This window comes from Cygnus olor, chromosome 2, assembly GCF_009769625.2.
Source record: "Cygnus olor isolate bCygOlo1 chromosome 2, bCygOlo1.pri.v2, whole genome shotgun sequence".
NCBI classification, from domain to species: domain Eukaryota; kingdom Metazoa; phylum Chordata; class Aves; order Anseriformes; family Anatidae; genus Cygnus; species Cygnus olor.
Window position 1 is genome coordinate 141,115,302 of NC_049170.1, and position 18,165 is coordinate 141,133,466.

Here is an 18,165-nt window from a genome sequence, read left to right on the forward strand (position 1 = left end):
GAGCCACATAAAATGAAATGTCACTAAAAATATTTTGTGTCAAAGTTACTGTGCTAAAGCAGACAACATGTTTATGTTTACATCTTTTCAAACACTTATGTTAAACTCAAAAATAATTTCGTAACACTGAACTTCTAATAACAAGAAGTGTGACTAAATAATAAATTTGCATGCTATTTTAGTTGCGAAAAATCTCTGATGATCTTTTAGATATTATAGGTACCACCAAAAATATAAAAGCAGAGTTTCTGAAACTGTTCATCTGTTCAACTGTTTCCATTAAGAACTGTGTGCCTGTTTCTAGAAAGAAAAAATATTGATGTATTGATTATTGGTCTAATATAAAATGTGACTGAATCAAAAAGAATGATTTGGTAAGAAGCGTGTGTCCAGAGGGAAGTAATTACACAAATACATTTGTAAAAATCCCCTAAACCAAAGCACAGACTGAATTTAGCAGCATTTCTCTCCTTTGTTTTCCTGTCTCTACTATTATATTAGGTTGTTATCCTCAGATTCTCACATATAAGCTTCTAAATTGGGATACACTGTTTTCTATCAGCAGGAATCCATTTGGTCTAATTGACCTATAAGTCAGTGAACTTTACATAGACACTGAAAATACAGATAATTGACAAGATAGTGTATATGAATAGCAAGAAAGGATACAGAACTCTGGTCACAAATAAATTGGGCAAGTAATATTGTAGTGTTGTTTTTTTCTTTTCTTATCATTTATTCCTGCTGAGTTTCCTGTTAAACTTTAATGTCTTATTAAGGAAACTTCAACCGTAAAACTACAGTTAAAAATAGCTACTAAAATAAGGCTTACAAAAATGGCAAGATGTTTAAGACTACTTTTTTTTTTTTAACTTCAACATATAGTATGAAAATAATTATTCCTAGCTGTGTCTCCTTAAGCAGCATTTATGTTACAGGATATGATTACTTAAACGAGTTTGTTCTAAGATCTGTTTTATCTATATTGACAGATATAAACTCACTTTCACAGAACAGATTCACAGAGATTGGCCTTGAAAAGATTCAGACTTTACTTTTCATCATTTTGTTGCACTTTCCAGTCTCAGTTTAAGAAATAGCAAACAGTTGCACAGACCTAATTTGAGTTCTTACCTTCTCATTATCTTCAAAACAGCAGTACTGAGGAGTTCAATTATTTTGTCAGGATGTCTACATTAAAGAGTACATTTAAATTTCTCATTTAAAGATCTATGGATGTTCTTTAGACATTTGATTGAAGACATATTTTTCCAATTTTTATTTAGAAGAGGAAGATGAAGAAAATAGCCAGAAGAGGAAAGGCAGAGGGTCTGTCATACTCATTATTGCATGTTTTCATATATCACAGTTGAGTTCACATAAGGGATGCTAACATACCATGACAAATAAAGTAACATTTTTATAAATTCAAAGCTATCAGATGATGCATGGATTTAATAACAAAACAACAAGACTTGCCTTTGTCTTCATGTCAGGAATTATACGAAAGTATGAGGTATGGTCAGATTCTGGCTCTCCTAAAGAAAAAAAGGAATATTAACCCAAACTTACAGTCTCCTCCTAAATACCGCTGTTCATTTTCCCCAAATGTAACAGCAGGCCAAGCTAAATACGTGCTAGTACTCTAGTCAAAATCTTTTCAGTGACTAAAATCTGTGCAAGTTTCCTTTTAATCTATATTCTCTTGTCTGTGATCAGCCTAGATTTAAGAGAAATGTGATCTTTCAAAAGTCAAGAGATACTGCAACCTCCTGATATTTTAATTTTGGGGAAGGGCTTCACACTCACTTCTTTAATGAGGATACTTTACAATTTATAGTGTTTTTCCAGCTTCCTACACTGATAATTTTAAACATGGTTTGAAGTGAGGTAGGGTTACCTTTAATTCATGAAAATGTCTTAATGATGGTGGATACAAAGGCTGAGCTTCTGTTATTCTGTTCCAGCATCCTGGGAAATTCTCAGCTGCTCTGAGAAAGTGTCTGTGAACAACTGGTGATTAATCATTGTTTCTCATGGACATATATCTAGGAGGCTCATAGAAAAGTACTGTAGCAAAGCCAGAGGAATACACAGTATATGTCATTGATTCAGGTCTTCTGGGGAGCTCTCTGGTTCTCAAATTTACCTCTTCCAACCCTTCAACCAAGAATATTCTCTAGTGCCAGAGCTTGGAGGGGGCTTGCAGTGCTGTGCAGGCATATGGACAGGGTAGGCATGTGGGGAGGGTGTTTTACAAGCACTTTCCAGGGTACTGCAAAGACGGGTGGAATACCTGAGGGTGCACTATGCAATGCGCAGGGGTCCTGGGCAGTCCAGCTCCCCCAGATGCTCCCAGGTTGGGTGGAAAGCCCCAGCCTTCAGTGCCTTCAGTGGCCCAGTCCTGGAGGACACACCATGGAGGAAGCAATGCCTGCTTCAGGCTCGCTCACTCTGCCACAGGAGGCACTGCTCCAACCCAAACAACAAATCAGGGTGATGATCGACTTAGCTATAGTGAAATAGGCTTCCACTGCTGCATCATACTTGGAGGAAGGACAAACCATCTCCTAAAGCAAGTCTTAGTGCCGTCAAAGTTTGAATGCACATCTCTAGCAGCATCACACCTGTCTGATCACATCCTCTCATGCTTCCTAGCAGATTTCTGTAAAAGTCAATCTAGGAGACAACTCTGATGCTTTGAAGAACAGCTATTTGCCACTAAGTTTATGCTGACAGCAAGTATTGGCATATTTCAAGTGTACATACACTGCTTTAACCCCTACTTTTCTGACTATTGAAGCAGAAATTCAGGGCATACAGAGGTCTCTTGTTGTAACATGCCAAGCACTAATTTTTGAAGTGCATCTGACAGCAGGAAAAAGTGTTTTCCTCATTTTCATCTGTACGCATGGGTTTCAAATCACAGACCTTTTGTCTTGTGTTAGTAGGACCACAGAAAAGAGGGGAATTGCAAAGAAAGTATTTCAACCACCCTGGTAGCCTGGGGCTAGTCGTAGAGATGCAAGATGCGTCTTCCTCTCACTTACAGGAAACATTGATTTTTTTTTTAAAAAAAGAGCAGAATAAAGATGGTACATCTCAGGGGGAAAAATATATATATATACATATATATAAACTCTGTTCATAAGTACCTACTCCAGCTGAACCAAAATAATCAATCTCATAGGTGCCCTGTCCCACAGCGTGCTGGGACTGTGCATGAAAAGAGACAGTTTTTAAGTTAAGCTGAAACTAAAATGAGTAAGTGTTAAATAATGCTCTAGTTCGTCTTGGCTTGTTTCAGTGACAAATTCCATTTTAAACAGTTAAATGATTACAAGCTTTGAAATTAAATTTCAGGATGAATAATTAAGCAGCACACTCCAAGTGAGAGTCTGTGAGAAATCACATTCCCTGCTCTAGAAACACTTGGACAATAGATACAGGAGTAGATTGGTAACACACTTCTGATTAAATTTAGTTTGTGTAGAATGACTTCTCATATATTACAGTCAACAGCACACTGAAGTCAGCTGCATGTTTTATATAATTTAGGCTAAGATTAATGAATCATAAGGATAAAAAAAAACTTCAAAATATCATTTGAAAATTAAGTAAAAGATTTCTATGGGAAGTATGACCATTTGTATCTGAAGTGTATTTTTGTCTGAGCTATGTAAATAAGCTAGGGCCTTTTCTTTGACTAGAAAGCTGAAAAAAAAAATCAATGGAAAGAATTATTTACATGTTTAATTTACATGCAAAATTGTTCCAGATTAAGAGAACCTTTTTTTTTTTTTTTTTCCTCATGGCAAAATTCACACTATTTAGTCATGGAAGTTTAAATAAAAGCAGAAGAAAGGTGTAAATCAAGAGTTACCTTTCCATCTGTTCCCTTTAATGTCACTCTTTTCACCTGTGATATGACAGAGTCTGTTTCAAATTCCTCTTCGTAAATACAGAGCAGGGACTAGACCATGGTATTTCTGGGAACGTTTCCTTGCTATATAGATGGCTCTCCATTTCCTACAGCATTGCTCCCTGTAGTGGTACATATTCCCAGGGTTGGAGAAGTTTTGGAGGCAGAAGACTCAAAAAAAAAAAAAAAAGGGGGGGGGGGGAGATTTGCTGGAAAGAGTTTTACCTTGTTCTAAAATGGAAATGATTAATCCATAATAAAGCAAATACTAAGCACTGCAGGCACTTTCGCAAATTGTCTAAATAGATATTTATGTGATTTCAGTAGAATTTTGGCACAGGAAGAGGAATCTAAACCAAAAAGTCTAAAATTTAACCTTTCAAAAGGATGTTGGGCAACAAGGAAAATTAATAGAATTTAAATATATATATATATAAAACATTTAGTAATTGATGTTTGATGCCAAGAATTAGCTTTTTTCATGTGCATACTTTACTTAAACTCTGGAAAGTAGTTTCCGGGAAACAATGTACTTGGCAATAGATGGATTCCCACATGATGCAACCATGCAAACTACCAAGAAACTTTTGGTTTTCACACATCAAAGTTACTTGTTTTATCCTTGCCTTAAATCACACAGATATTTCCAAAAATCCCAGCGATCAGCCACATTCCAAAATACCACCAAACATTGTGTAAAGTCTTCTGGGAGTACTACTTAATATTACTACACCTGCAGTCCTATTACTGCATCTAGTAAGCTTTCAGAAAGGAGTGACTGGGACAGCAACACAATGAGCATTGTTAAGGTGATTAAATTTAACTAAGAGCCATAGACATTTCCCTTAGATGCTAAAGAGTTACATATTATGATAGTAATGATGCATATCTAAATTAGCAGCCAATCCTATAATTCCTAGTGCCATAAAATAGAAAATCTAAGACCTCATAAAAGGCCAGAGAAACACTGCCATTCAAAACACATTTCTTTAAGGTAATTTCTGTAGAAGCGCTTCCCTTTGTTAAAGTAATTCTGCAGTCTGCAAAGAATGTCATACTGAAGATATCTCTTCCAGCCTTAAAAACCTATAAACACCGTGAAACACCCCAGAGTGCCAGGTAGCAGATGCTCAGGAAGGTATCTGTAGCTGGAATTACTCTGTGTTGTTTCATAGAGCAACATACTCTATGTTTGGTGGCACCAGGTTGGTGGGTGATTAAAATTTATTCAGTAATTGTAACTCTTTCTCTGCATCATTATCAGTCAATAAAATTTGCACTGCTTGTCACTGGCTTTACATGAGAATTGTGTATGATGACTGAAACATAGTAGAAGAAACAAACATGAGGGCACGAGTAGAACATATTTCTCATAATTCATACGTTTATTGTCTTAAGTGTTTTCATGAAATGCAGTCGCCTTTCTGAACCCGTGCTGTAAAAACAAACAAACAAAAAAATTATTTGCAAACACAAAACAAAACAAAAACCAACCCAAATTACCTTTGGCCTTCCATACTGTTCTCTGGAAACCACACTACCCAATAAACCTTTCCAGTGGACCAGTAGGATACTGACCTTTTCTTCTATCTGTTTCTTTTTTTACAAGGTCCCATAATCATGAGTTTCAGAACTATGTCAACCCATCTGGAAATTAAAAGTGAATGCTTTTGACCCAGAGATTACTGAGTTCGGTGACTTTTATTGATTTTGCATTGCACTCAGATCCAAGGAGCAGAAGCATCTCATTATGTGGTCTAGATTTTCAAAAGCTCACCTCTCATTAAAAATTAAAAACAGTAACGAAGTTTTGAAAAGAGTTTAGCGTCTTATCTACTGAGCTGTTTAATTAGTCTGACCATAAGTGTCACAATGGGAGCTTCTGGGCGCAGAACAGATTTCAAAACTGGACTTTAAATTACGATCATATGTCAGTATATTTCCCTGCACATTTATTGGAATGAATAACCTATATCATCTCTGCGTTTCTCTGAAGCAGTACATTTGTTCCCATGCTTGATTAGAATTCAGCAAATATTGCTCCCTTCAGTCACTGTAAAGAAAACAGGAGCAGACTTTGTATTCTGGTGCGATCTTTTTGCATATGAGATTCATAATCCACTAGAAGTTTTCCAGTTTCGGTGGCCCAGTATTGGATGATTCTTTATTTACACGTACAGTTTTTCAATAACATACAGGTAACACCTTGAACAGATAACGACTCTTTCAGTCATGGAGATAATGCCACTATGTCTATTTTATGTTTTTTTCACTTGTACAAAGTGTTTACTTGCAGGTATGTATGCAATGCATGACTTCCAGAAAGTAATCACTAATTTTGTTTAATTGAAAAATAAGACTAGACCCCAATTCCTGTCATAAGAACAAGAATGTGTTTCAGAAATAGAGCAAATCACTTAGTTCAGGAAGGATAGTAATCCAGTTATGAAACATTCTCAAAGGAGAGGAAAGCTTGGTTTCATGCTGACAGTCCACTGAAGCTGGAAGACAGTATTTTTATATAATGCACTGGAGAGTGTTTAGCAGGGAAAACATGTTAAATAATGTCAAAATTATTTATTATATTGGAGTGTCATTAATTAAGAATATGGATTCATATCCTACTAAAAAACAAACAAACAAACAAAAAAAACAGTAATTTTCAATAATCCAGACTTAGCCTCTCAAAGAAGATAGTGCCAGAAGCGATACGGAACCATCATATCCCTGAAAATGTAAATGAAAAAGTGAATTCTAATACCTGAGTGCAGACCTGCCGGTGAGCAGTAGTGTGAGCCAACAAATCAGGGCAGAAACAGGAGACTACACACTATCTAAGGTACATCTTCAAACAAACTGGCTCATAGGGCTACTACAGTAAAGGCCTTTATTTTCCACAGGCAAAAATACACAAAAGCATGATATAATAAGTATCACATCTTCAGTTTATTAAACCAATGAGTCACACCTCTTCCACTCCGGCTTCTACATGAGTTAAAAGTTAAAATTCACAACTACATATCTACAGCTGAATTCCTTAATGACTCTCTGTCATGACACCCTGGACGGCCTTGTTGTACTAATTGACATACTAGTTTGTAAAATAAATGCAAAAGGCTGTTTTCCTATTAAGACTTTGCAGACATAGGCGGATGTTCACACATCAAAAGTAATTCCACTGATGGTTTACATTTGCTGCCAAAGTTAAATTCCATTACAGTTAAATTTTTAGGCATTGAATTTTTTTTCCATTTGTGACTATTTTCGTATAGCATTTTTGCTTTAGTTTGCATCAGCAGAAAACCCTGCATATTGTTTTTATACCTAATAAAATTAAAATCTGGTATTATTGGCATTAAATGTGTTTTCTGACTTCATAAAAATAGCAATAATTTCTGTTACAAATGAATTCCATTTCTACATTGCAAAAATTAAATTAAAAAAAAAAATTCAAGACTGTCACCAAAATATAATTTGCTTAGCTTTTCATTATTGTGGAAACAGCTTAATGCAGAGTCAGACATTTTAGGACTAACATAATATTTACAGATAAAACAAACTTTTTACAGAATAAATGCATTAATGTTGAGATTTTTTGATACATGTCTTTCACTATGAATGTTAATCATTTCAGTTGCAGATTTCTAAATCTTAAATTCAGCTAAAATATCAGGCTTAGATTATCAATAGCAAATGGAAATCCCTACCTGAGAAGCTACTTCAAAAAGCAACAACAGACTGAGTTTCAGGCTTCCATTCAACATAGTTCAATAGAAACATGTACTTAATTTCAAAAAATTACTGTCCAGCTTGCTTGTGCCATGTACTTATTGTCTACATCTTGAGACTTAGAAGACAGAAGTGCTCATTGCTACCATACACTTCTGAAAGTAAAATCAACCTTGATCAGCATCAATCTAGAACCACTATTTTTCCAAGTAACAAGACTACCGTGTAAAGAGGGCAGGACTCACTGTGCAGACAGTGCAGCATGCAGCGCTTTCACAGGAGCCATGCCCAGAATTCTGCACATAGCGAAGGCCACCCTTCCTGGAAGTTCTCAAGGTCAGGAGCATCCACCTGAGCAGAGGAGAAGGGTATCATCTCTTCACAATTTGCTCATCAATATCTACAGAGGGGGATTCATTTACATAAGTGTAATGCCCAGAATCCCTCTTGCAAGGAATTGAGGAGCATCTGTACCTATAGACAGCATTCATTGCAGACTAACAGTGATTTTCAAGTCAGTAATTATGATTGGCTAAGTGTACAACTAAGGCACATATTCAGGATAATGAAGCTATTATCTAAAATCTTGATTGATCTCCACAACAACTTCAGTCGTTACTATCTATCAATCAACTTGTTGCTTTAGGGCATCTTTGCACATCAGTTTTCTGGACTCTACAATTAACAAGGAATGGCAACCTAGAAATGCAAAAACCACTTAGATACTGTTGCAAAGCCAGCAATCATTTCAAAGATGCTAAAAAAACAATCCCAATCTAGCCATGCTTAGATTATATAAGTGTCTGGCTCAGATATGCAGCTGTTCTGAGAATAATACTCTATTTTCACCAGCAGTGTGTGTTCCCCAAACAATGACATTCTGCCAGGGAAATAGATTAGTCTTTCAACACAGATTTCATATACAAACTTAAAAAGCAGAAAGTCTTCCTTGTCATCTCAAGTTCTGACATACTAATAAACAGAGGGATATTTATATCATATTATTTTTATTATGTTATGTATGTTATGTTATGTTATGTTATGTTATATTAAAACTTATACTAAAAATTAACATCCCCCAAGTGGTCACAGTGTGTTCTCCTTAAGCCTTCAGACAGCTGTCCAAACTCTCAGACTTCTCATACAAAGGAAGACTTCTTCAAAACAGTAACCTAAATGGAAGCAAAATGTCAAAGCAGCAAATATGTAATTTGCAAACACATCCCCTCATCTACCACAGTAAAAGCTACCCACACAAAATCATTGACATTATAATCCTACGCATGAATCCTACAATTGGATTTTTTCTTCTTGCACCAAATACTGTCATGGAAACTCTCCAAATAAAATCAAACAATCCTCAAGCAATAAAGAGTTCTCACAAATACAGTTAGAGCAAACAAACTCCCCAACCCTGAAAAAAGCAGCCAAACCACCTCCAGTCTCTCAGTACTGATCCTCAGGAGAAACCCACAGAATACAGAGAAGTTTCTTCTAAAGACAGTCTTTCCAGTTGAATCTCATTAGACTGGAAGAAACATTCTTCTATGGCCCATTAAGGTTTTTCCAAACCCTCTTTGTGCCTAATCTCATGTTGTTCCAAAGACACAATCCTGAAATCCAAAGAATACCAAGTCCTATCTTTGCTCCAGAGGTACTCTCAACCTGTCATTTCTCCTCTCTGTAATTTTACAATGTATTTGCAATTATTCTCAAACTTTAATAAGCTTGATGTTTGCTTTGTACATCAGATCTTTTCTATGTCTAAAAGCTTTTGTTTGCCTTTTTCCCATTAAAAATATTACTGTCTCCCTAATAGCTTCGCTTCTGCTTCATACAGCTAGTAATTAATTATTGTCCCTCACTTTTTGTAACAGACCTCCTATATTTTAGCATAATTTCCCATTTTAAAGGGAATTCAGAGGACTCGCTTCAGAGCAGGATTTTAAAGCTTTCTCACTGCAGGCTGCAGAAGATGCCACACACGATATCTTTCTGTACCTTAATAGCATTTTCAACTAATCCAGTAATGACTGCCATAATTAAGTTTTTGTAACTCAGACCAATGATAGCCAATTCAATTTATAAACCATGTTTTACCAAGCAAAGAAGCACTTTTTCTTCTGACTTCTTAGACAGAGTCTACAGAAATGAAGTCTGTAAATGGCATTGAAAGCTTGTAGATCTGAAGGCAAGCTGGAATGGCTCGCAACAATAACTGTCACAAACACATTAAATTCTGTCCAGTTCGGTCAATCGAGTTTGATACTACTCTCAAAACGTCATTTATGACATTAAACACATGATCCTTGCTTATAAACAAAATCTGATCTAAGCATTTACTACTGACTGTATGAACACTGCAATCACAGGCCAGTGAACTTACTTCTACATTCATCTTATTTCAGAAAGTGTGAGGAGAAATCACATGAGAAGAAATCACAAAGCCCCACTCTTCCAGTCCTCTGTGGAAGCCAGATTGATCTTCTAACTGGACACAAGATGGCAGAGCTTGCCAGTGGAAGTAGCAACGCCCTTTTGAAGTTTTGCTTATGCCTTCTATATGATTTTGGAGGTTTGTCATCCGCCCCTGCAATGATTCATGGGAATATGAGTGGCCTTTAGTGACTTACTGTGAAATCAGATTTTTGTTGCCACATCTGAGCACCTAATCTAAAGAAAATTGTTTTATAAGCCAATTTCTCATCCACTCATCCATTCAGATCTGATATCAGAATTGTTTCCATCAACCAATCAGCTGATGTTTTAGACAGTTAAAAGGCAGCAGGAAAAGAGGAAATTTTCTTGTGTCTAATATTATCTTTTCCCTTTTCAAAAAAAAAAAAAAATTAGCTCAATCCACTTTGATTTCTTAATAAAAGTCCCTGTTTTATTTAACTGACTTTTACAATACAATTTCTTCAGTTGCAACGACATGCAAACTTTATAAAGTATCAAAAGGTGAGATCCAAGAGATCAAGATTTTATTCTTGATTTCATCAATGACTTGCTAAAAGGACTGACATCTTTTCCAGGTGAGCAGTTTGCTCACCTTAGAAACTCCACTATGTAAAACAATTAGAGGCTTACTAACATGAAATGTTGTGAAAATAATTATTATATCGGCCAAAGCATGTGTGATAAAAGGAGTTGAATGATTCATTCCATAAAAATCCTAGTGATAGCAATTTTACTTTAAGATGAACAAATTGACTCAATTCTCTTAAACGTTTAAAACTCATTATTTCAGATGTATCATATTCTAACATGATACTTTTCAATATTAATTCTTTTGATTCTGGAAGACATTTTCCAAAAAGCCTAAGATGTCCCTGATTGTTTTGCCAACCTAGCTTTGGACATCCTCAGGGGTAAAGATTTATAGATCACATATCAATTGACAATGCTTTTCAGGTAGAGGATAGAAGACTTATTACCAGAAGGAAAAGTATATTGCATAGGCAAAATTCCAAGTTTGTGTTCATTAAATTCTTCTCTGAGAATTTGTTACTCAGAGTTGAATGATCAAAATTAAAATGTTCACTAAAATTTATCAGATTTTTTCAAACTAAAAGAAACCATGATGCTGTAAGAGAAAAATCGATTAACAGATAGAAGAAGGATACAGAAGAAAATATAGTTTCTTTCTTAAATCAGAATTCTCAGCATGAAGATGGTAATATGTACAGTGCACTTTTACCAGGGAGCATAAACATTGTAAAGAGCCAATTACATAGAAGACAAAAAAAGAAACTTGTAATATACCATATATACATTTTTAATACTAATTAGTGGAAACACTTCAACACTTTTAAGAAGATAAAAGATTACACAGTCTTGATGATGCTAGACCAGACAAAAAATGTCTTTCACTAAAACAAAGCAATTTAGACAAAAAGGTAACCATTGCTTTCCCTTTACTTACCTGCATCTTCTTGTTTGCTTGTCATTACAGCTACTGAAGCTTACAAAAGAATCTTACTTTGTTTTGACCTTGTCCCTGTGAGCAGAGTATCAACAGATAATGAAAAGATGAATGTGAAGAAACATCATGCAATTCAGATAATTTGTTTTTGTGAACTTGGTAGTGAGATTGGAAAACTGGAATGATGTTTGATCCCACTTGGAATCCTTTCAACAAGGTGTAAGGATTAGCTACTATAATTTCTTCTCTCTTCCTCATTTGCTACAGGGAGGATTTCATCACAAAAAGAAATATTTCGCTGTTTCTGACTGTGAATGACACTATTGACATGGATATGTACCAAACCTGGAGACTAAACAAAAAGAAAAGAGTTATAAATCTGTTTCTTTCAAAAAGAAAAGTTCAATGGTTCAATTTAGCAGGCTTGAACAGCTAGTTTACATGCATTTCATTATACCTTTGTCTTCTAGTCCAATGTTGTCTTTTCTTTTTTCTTTTTTTTATTTTTTTTTTTTATTTTTGAGAAAAGTATTTTACCCCTAAGAGGTACATTAAGCACACTCTCAGTTAACTCTGTAGCAAATGTTCCTCTGCAGACCATCAAACCAATAGTTGTCTCATCCAGGAAAGGGATTTTCCGGTTCAAGGAAGGAAGTAGTTCTGTGGCTCTTCAGGAGCAATTGCTTCCAGTCTGATATTAATAAAATTAAAGCCATTACAGGATTGAACTAAGTAAGTGTTTTTTTAGGGTTTCCTTGGTGTAACTGCATTTGACATAACATAAATGTTGACACCCAAACATAACATTTCTCTGAGAAATCTCTAAGCTTTTAAAGATGTATACGGAATATAGAATCTATACTCCACCCACAGTTCTAATGTTTCTCAGAAAATCTATATGGTATTAAGATACTTCATTTCAAGCAGAATTTGCTTTGTCTTTACAACTCACATATTTCATCTTCAGTTCTGCCAGTTTATGAAATTGCATTAGATTGGCTAGCAATTCCCAGAGAGAGGCTGCTAGTGGAGTCCCAGGATAAATGAAAAATTCCTCTTGTTAAACTATCTTCATAAATGAGGGAGACAAAAAAATTTTACTGCACCAGTAAATAAATACATATGAACCCATCCTCTAACAGATAAATAAATAAATTCAGTGCCATATTAGATAGGAGACTTCTTGGAGAAATTCCATTGCAAGAGTTCAACCTAAAGAATATAGAGAATGAGATTTTATTAGAAAATTTCTATAACACTTCTTAAATGAAAAGATGAGTGGACCATGGAAACATTGTTATTTTTTTCTTCATTTACAGTGTTGAGGAAGGGATGGCTTTTCCCCCCCAGTGTCTGCACCCTGAGGTGGTGTTAAATATTTCAGATGTTTTTGAAAACAATCAGGTCTGTAGTAGCCTTTATTAAATACACTATAACCTCTCAGTTTAACTTTTGCCTGTCAATAATTCTGTGTTTCGTTTTTTTCGTTGATCTCTATTCTTCCAGACCACAAAGTCTCTGCCACTATTAATGGAAACGTTATGTGCTTGGGAGCTGGTTGCATGTGCAAAGTCCCTCGTAGCCTACACAGATCATCATTTTTGTTAAGTTCTGTAAGTCATCAAGTCTGTATTATTTGTTCTCCAAATAAATACACAATGAAATCACCCTCTTCAGACTGTATTGTTTCTAAGTATCGAACTAAAACTTCCACAGGTATAACTGACTCAAGAACTTGATTCCCTGCTCGTGTGATGGTATCACTTGCTTCCCTTACAGAGCACATAATTTTAGGAGGAAATTTGCCTGGATATTACTCAGTTTACTCATTTCCAAAGGGAAAGCTGCTTGTTACGTGGAGAAGCAAACACATTAAATGTGGAAGAATTTGGCCTACTCTTCTAGATAAAAAATAATACAGTTGAATAGTAATTGAATAGTTTATTTTGGCAGATATGATGCCCACAACCACATTAGGAAAACTGCTAAGTGATATTGCACACATTAAACTGCCATTAGCAGTGACTTAAATCTCACCCCTCCCCGCCCCCCCCCCAAAAAAAAAAAAAAGAGGAAGAAGAAACATGACAGTAGCACTGTTGTTCGATCCCCTTGTTGACAGTACAGTTTGCACTGAACTGGTTATCACAATTTAAGGAATGAGTGTAAAGAGTTTTTCTCCATTCTGCTATAAAAATGACATTCACTCATGTAATTCCTGGCTTCTAAATTAAGCTGTTTTATTCTAATACAAAAGTGAAATACAAAATGTGGGCCACCAGGAGTATCTGTGTGAGACTGAATGTGAGCTGTAATTGGAATGTGATTGCATAGCTGCTGAATAGGGCTCCTTGTTTCTTTGAAATGTAAATATAATGTAGAATGTTGATTACATTACAATTACAAAAAGAGGACAAGTGATAATCCTAGCATTTGGATTTTAGTGATTATTTCAAAGACTCTCTTTTCCCATTGGAAATTGTAAGATGCTTCATTGTGTGTAGGAACATATTCTATGGATGACGAATGACTTAAGCAGTGTAAGAATTGCTATCACAGCTACCTGTATATGTGCACACATACACATGTGCACACACACATATGTAGTAAGTTCTAAATTCATTAGTGGTAGAGATGGCAATGCAAATGCTTTGGAATTTATCAGTAAAGTAAAGTATTCCATGATGTTTCTGGGAAGGCGATGTTCAAGGGATTCTTTCCTCTCTAGCAAGAGCATTTGTTTTCCAAAATTTCCCAGAGTCTATTCATATTGAAATCCACTCAAGGGCACTAGAGGATACAGGTAGGAAATCAATTTTGTGGAATAGATGCTTCTAAATGACAGCTGAATCACTGCTTTTCATCACTTCATCTTACCTCCACCATTGTGGAACAATTCACATACCCGAATTACTAATGAGAAATAATCTCTAAAGATCGTTGCCTGTATATGTGCCTCTAAGAAACATGATATAGATTGAGCTAAGACGTGTTATTGCCTACCTTCAAAACATAAGCATAATACTCTACTTGAGCAATTTGATTTGGGTGTCTTTTACTACATGCAGAGTTTCTGAGAGCAAGATCATACACTATTTATGAGTATATAACAATCATTTACACGGTAGATAGGCAAGACTATGATGATATAAGGCTAAGCATCAGTTTCTTCACCACCCTGAAAGAAGCACTTGAGGAATGCTTGCTGATGACTGATAGCTGATGAGTCAGCAGGGAAGTGTTGGCTTCCATCACTCATTGAAATGTGCTGACCTTCAAAACCTGAGCTAACCCTCCAACTCTCCTTTTTTTTTTTTTTTTCCTTATGATATGATTTTATAACTTTTCCTTACTCAGTTTTTACCTGAGTTCCTGGCTTACTAATATTACCTCAATAATCACTTCTATCTTTGTTTCTAGATTCCTTCTCTCTTACATGACTTTAACTTATGGATACAACTCAGCAATATTTTCCTCTTAACAGCTTCAGGTAATTCACAGAGCTGAAAAGGATTAACACAAACAGTACACATTCAACTATGCATTTTTCTGATACTGATAAGAGTTTTGTAAGCTACTGGGTGGGTACTTGATATATCTAGCATGTTTCAACCACAGATGACTACCACTTTTGGTGTTATAATACAATCAATGTCTACATACAGAAATGAAAATGCAATATGACTCCTATGAAGGCCATTAGCCTGTTAGAAGCAGGCCTCTGAAAATTCTATTCTACTGCAATAGTGAACATGGTACATTGAAGGTTAACATGTCATACAAAACTTGCATCTGCATTAGACATACAAATTTCCTGTATAAGCAATGAGTTATATGATACACTTATAATACATTCCTGCATCGCAGCAAAGGTTAACTTGTAGTTACTAGAACAGGAAAGGAAAGCATGCTAGTTCAATGAATCACTTGAAGGATAAAAATATATGCTTAAAAAAGTACATATGGCTTTCAGATGACAGAAATGTCCAGGAAAAAGAAGTAATGGTATAAGTGAGACAGCACCAGCTGTATCAGAGCCCTGTAGATAGAAAGTAACATTTGGATCAGCATAATTTATAAAGAAAAAACTGGCATGAACATTTGATAGACTTTCTGGTGCTATAAACAAGGATGAGAACTGAAATATATATGTATTAATTTGCCCGGGAATACTATACTGTGGGTAGGAAGCGATTCTGAAATGATAATTATTATAATTACAGAATATTTGTTTGACATGATACCCACTGTACTTTGTGCCAGTTTTTCCATTGCTACTAAACTCAACTACAGTTTCTACAGAGCAGCTTTCTGAAGGTAAGGTATTAACTGCAACAGAGGGCTTTATTTCTTAGGGTTCACTTCTACAGACATATTGTGCCTAAGCAGAATCAAGTTATGTTTCTTAACATGGGCATGCACTGCCAACAGAAGTGGTAAACTGCCCTAACTCAAGAGACTTCTACAGGTGGAGAGAGGGCAGCTCTGTAGAGCTCTGTAGAGCTCAAGAGGACCTATCTGAGCAGCATGGCAGAATAACCAAATCCAAAATCAAACATCCTTGAGAAAATACTGGACATAACTCTTGCATGAACAAGTGCAGCATTTGAGAAGACAGAAGAAAAAATCTGGATTTATGAAGGATCTATGTCTTCAGTGCCTGAAAGACTTAATGCAACTGTGGGACATATGAAGAGGCAACAGCCTAGAACCTAAGGGTACCTACACTGCATTTCAGCAGCATATGGCACTGCTGAAGTCATTGCTGGAAGACTGCTTTCTGTTAAGTTGTCAGCACTTCAGAAGGGATATTAGAAAAGTAAATGAGGTTCTCAAGACAGCTACAAGGATTATTAGAAGACTGGATAATTTGCTTACCAATTCCTTTCCCTTTTATCTATACACAAATGAGGAACAAGATGCAGTTGCTAGAAGCTGAAGTCAAGCAAATCCAGGCAAGGAATAGGAGTGATTATCAGTTGGTATAACTTCTCCACAAACATGATCATTCTTTTGAGGTATGAAATCTTGAAATAGAACTTAGATTCACCCCACCTACTACCTCAATAACTGAAGTGCCTAATTTAGGAGTTTTATAGGAAGTACAGAGGAGTAATCATCTCCAAGGGACAAATCACATGTTAGAAAGCCTGAATCACTAACGTTTCTTCTCAATTTATGATAAGTTCTTAAACTGAGAATCTTAAATGCTTAAAATTCTGTGAGATAAATCAGGGTTTCACTCTCACAAGTTAACTTGCACAACTAAGTGAATACAGTAAAGAAGAAATTAGGTGAAAACAAAGAGAAGAACAGGAAAGAAATGGTTATGAAGAGAAATAGGAAGAAAGGAGGAAATATATTTATAGTAAACATACTGCACTGCTGCCACCTCCTTCTAAAAAAAACTTGTCTCAGAAATGATAATGTTGATTGCTCTTGAGAGTCAGTGGACTCAAGAATGGAAAGTTATTTATTGGATACAATATTGTACTTTTAAGTAAATAAGTAACCTGGAATGCATCATTTAATAAAAAGCAGAAGAGAAGATTATACTTTTACAGATATCTGAAAACCAATTTTTGCTATCTTTACACTCATGATTGGCTATATGATGCCAACTGATTTCAATGGGTGTGAGTAACATTGAATAAATGACTGCTCATTTTATATAAGGTTGTCTAAATGAGGTCCTGAACAAGTTAAAAGAGCAGATGAGCAGATGCATGATGGAAGCCAGGCTTTGGAGCAGAAAATCCAGCTGGGGAGGGGGGAAGCGGGGAGGGGGGAGTGGGGGGAGGAGGGAAGATGTGGTAAAGAAAATGAAATGCAAGCAGAGAAAGTGTAGTCTTGCAAAACTGACACAATAAAAAGGAGATGTTATTTTTACCCCATATAAAATGGGGAAGCAAAATGGAAGCAGGAACTGTTTAGAGTGCATTCATAGATATTCTGTACATCAATGTCTTTAGCATGTATTTGAAAGACTGAAGCTAACTATTCCTTCAGTATTGACATTCACCAGAGAGTTGGTCTGTCCAAAGCAAAATGAAACACAGTTCTCAGCAACTAAAAAAGAGAAAGAGAATTAAGTAGATAATCAGATCTAATGGACATGATAATAAATTATCAGGAATCTAAAAGAAACATCACGTGTACATGCTGCACTGGATAGCCAGGAAAAAAAAAAAAAAAAAGGAAAGCTTACAGTGCTAGAAGATAGACAAATTCTTCCAAGAGAGATAAAACACATTGTAAACCCCTGGCCATTTCAATTATGCAAGTCTTTGAAAATAAACAGCTTTCAGAAGGTATTTATCTAGCTGTGGAGGTGGTGATAATGGTAGGCATCAATGATGGGCAACAGACTTTTGTATTTCACCAAAATTTCATCTACAGTCTTAAAGACGGGCTCATCTGACCTGAAAAGTAATTAAGAGTTTCTGCACTACTAAGTATATACATATTTTCATGACTGTGAGGAGGATACTATGTATGTAAATGATCATATTCATTTGAAATTTCCTTTTTTTTTTTTTTTAAAAAGCTCATTCAAATATGGAATTGGTAAAAACAGCTGGCATAAAAT